We start from the raw sequence: 4,102 nt of genomic DNA, 5'->3' as shown, positions 1-4,102 counted from the left end.
ATGTCATATCTTTCTAGGCATTTAATCTTACTGGTGAGGGTAATGTCTGAACTCTTCCATTCAATAAAGTTTGAAGTTTATAAGAGAACTTCCTACATATAAGAATTTCTGGTAGGTTGATTGACACGGTTATTTCAGCATGGAGATATCCCTAACAAGAACTAGAGTAAAATAGAGTATATGACAGTTATGATGTGTGGATGGTTATTGAAGCATTTTCTATTCTAAAGAAGAATCAATTCCAGGAGTCTTCAGTCACATCAGTAAAGATGTATGTTCAACCTAATACTTGGTGTTACTTTTCCTACATTTATAATGAATAAGCTGATAAGATATCCAAACATATCTAAAGATATTTCAATAAAATTCCAAACTGATGTGGATACATGGGCCACTCGTTGGAACTGTAGGACAAATTAGGCTGGTTTGTGCTGTAGTTCAATCTATAAACTTCTGGCTAAAAACGTCTTCAAAAAATATTCACAGAATACTTCTTTTTTTTTTTTTTTTGGTCCTTTCGTCGGGCCTGAACTCTGGGCCTGGGCGCTGTCCCTCAGCTCTTCAGCTCAAGGCTAGCGTTCTACCACTTGAGCCACAGCGCCACTTCCGGATTTTTTCTTTTTGCTTACGTGGTGCTGAGGAATCGAACCCAGGGCCTCAGGCATGCAAGGCAAATGCTCTACCACTGAGCCACCTTCCCAGCCCCTCACAGAATACTTCTAAGTAAAGTTTATGACAGTTAAATCTGTATAATTCTTCTAAGGTCAGGATAAAAGCATTTGTTCCCAACATTTAAAATCAACAGTTTCTGTTGAATTCATGGATCCAGAATTTTATGGATTCACATTCATATCTCAAAATTTTATCAAGATGACTTTCACCAAAACACTTTTCTTATTGAACTTGTCTATGTCCTTTTACTTTTCAATTCCAAATAGCATATTTCCTTCAAGATCTTCCTGCAAATTCTTTCCTTCCTTTAATTCTGTCAATCTCTGTTTACTACTTTTTGTTTCCATATGTATCTCTTTCTTCCAATCTTATCCACACTGGTACTCACATTGCTCACATTTGTGTCAGAACTTTCCTTTTCCTCTTCCCTCCAATAATGCCCCCAATTTTATTATTCTTTTATCCTATACATGATCGTGGATATTTTGATCATGTCTAAACAGACTTATCTTTGCATCTGTTTAATATAAACTTTAGAACTATCAGATATTTTCCCCCTAAATCCATTATTTCCACCTGCTGTTCTTATTACTAAGAACATCACTAACACAGTTACCAGCCAAATGTGTGGAAGCACTTTAGATTTCTTCTTACCCTTCTACTCCTTCCTATTAGATAAGATGAATGATCAAGATTTACTCAGTTTTTATCACTAATATGATTTCTTTTTTTGGAGCTTTTATGACTTTCTTTAATTGTGAAAATACTGTACAGAAGGGTTACAATTACATGGGCAAGATAATGAGCACATTTCTTATGAAGCATTTTAGCCTCCTCCTTTGTTTCCCCTTCCTATCGCTTCCCATCCTCCTCCCACCCCACATCCAATCTTCCTCCCCACCAAAGTTGTAAAGTTCGTTTTCGCCATAACGACTTACACCATATGATTTCTCTGTACTCCTTTTTATGCCCCTAACACCAGCCTGTTTCATTTACTCATCACTGTCACCTAGTACTAAAACAACCATTTCGAAAGTATGCTTTTTCCCCCATAGTCTTTTCATATTGGTCCTCTCTATCACCAAATTACTCTCTTTGTAAGCACACAGAGTGAAGAGTCAGACACATATTCTAGTATCATTATTTACTCACTACATTGATTGTTGGCCTTACATTTCTCATGTGTAAATCAATGTAATCTAACAGAAATAATGAAGAATATATTTGTTGACTTCTAGAGCAAGAATAAAGAAAAGTGAAGAGTCCTTACATTTTCCACTTTACCTTACAAATAAGGAAAGAGTCAAATTCAGTTTGTTGGTATAAAGTCACAAATTGTTTCATGTAGAAATAAAAATAAGTTTTATCTCCTGGGTCTAAGGCCTATGTCCTTTCTAGGTAACTACAGATATGAAAGTGGTATTATGTAAATTGTGTCATGTCTTTACAGCTGTATTTCCAAACAAACTCAATATATCATTTGAAAACATTGGTTACTGAATAGTATCTATATGAGAATGTTATTTGAACTAATCACACTAAGTTGAAAACTACACTTTAGTCCACCAAAATGTGGAAATAAATGGTTTTATTTATAAGAAAATAGTACCATCAAGAAAAGTGAATATACATTAGAGAGACTGCAGGTATTAGGGTTTTTATGGTCTCTGCCTGTTTATGTGAATGTATTTATTGATATTGAAACTCTCCTCTTGTTATTCTTATTGTATGTAATCCAACGCTGTTTATTACTATGTATTCAATGTGGGAAATCTAGCTTCAAAAATGTGTAAAGTATTTTTCCTTTTCAATCACAACAATGACATTATCAGGCTACACTGTGGTCATCATCATATCCATCAAGCTTATTATTAACATCATAAGTGCTAACTATTGAAAGTCTGATATGTATCTATGATTTTGCGATTATTTGTCTTTTGATTAATAATTTTAATGTTAACTATTGAAAGTCTGATATGTATCTATGATTTTGCGATTATTTGTCTTTTGATTAATAATTTTAATGTTACCACTGTGCATGCATCCATATTAAAATTTTGAACAAATAAACAAAAAGAACTAAAGCACATCAGGTAGCTTGACTATGTGCTTATAACAAATTATGGAATAGATTTTTGAAGTATTGCAAATTCCTAACCAGTATGAATTAACTTCCTCTCTCCCCACCACCACACACAAGTATTTATGAGTTTGAACAGAATTATTTCAATTAATATACTGCAAATTTTACTATAATATCATGTGTATATCTGAAATTCCCCTGAATATAATAAACTCTACATTCTATTGAAATATTAATTATTTTATTCTAGGAAACTTTCGGAAAAATAGAGTGTATATCTTTGAATGAAAAAAGTAAAAAAACATTAGCCTAAAAATTTTAGAGGGAGTCTATCTTCAGAAATATATATATATATATATATATATATATATATATATATATATACACATATATACATATATATTGTATGTAGAAAGACATACATTTTAGAGATTATTTTTCACCAGAAATATATACATATACCTAAATTTATGTGTAGAACGATGTACATTATAGTGAAACAAAAATCTTAAAACATAATTAAAATTTAAAATATACATCAAACCGTGCCATTGACTCACGCCTATAATTCGAGCTATTCTGGGTAATGAGATCTTAGAATTGTGTTCAAAACTATCCCAGTCAAAAAAGTACTTGTTAGATTCTTATCTCCAATTGACCACTAAAAACAGGAATTAGCTCTGTGCCTCAAGTTGTAGAGTGCTGCCTTTGAGCATAAAAAGGCTTAGGGACAATACCCAAGCCTTGCAAACAACAACGAGAACAACAAGAGGAAGAACAGTAACAACAACATATATCACATTAATTTCATAAAAACATCTTTTAACTGCTGTGAACATTTCTTAGAAAGCTTCTTTAGCCTACATGGAGGACTGGGTGGGGGGGGGCGGGGGGTTGTATGGAAAGGGATGGGAAGGGGAAACAAAGTAGGAGGCAACAGTGCTTGATAAGAAATGTACTCATTATCTTGCCCATGTAATTTTAACCTCTCTGTACGGTATTTTCACAATAAAAAAAGAAACATGAATATATGCCCCTGGAAAATGCTAAGTAACAATTATAGAATAAAGTTCGTTTTTGACATAACGACTTGTACATCTCGTTGTTGCAATGGGTCCACCTGTACCCCTATTTAATTGTAACCACTCTGTACAGCATTTTCACAATAAAAAAAAATCTTCTATTTAAAAAAAAAGTATAGAATATTTACCTCTATGTTAAAGACATGACTATTTATATTGGTCAAGATATTTAGGTAATGTTTAGGAATTAATAATAATGATAATATATTGGGTCTTGTCATTTATTCTATTTTATGATAGTAATAAAATGATATTTGCAATGATT

The sequence above is a fragment of the Dipodomys spectabilis genome, unplaced genomic scaffold (genome assembly GCF_019054845.1).
Source record: "Dipodomys spectabilis isolate Male_0828 unplaced genomic scaffold, ASM1905484v1 ptg000303l, whole genome shotgun sequence".
Lineage (NCBI taxonomy): Eukaryota > Metazoa > Chordata > Mammalia > Rodentia > Heteromyidae > Dipodomys > Dipodomys spectabilis.
The sequence above is the reverse complement of the archived record's forward strand: the minus strand, read 5'-3'. Positions refer to the sequence as shown.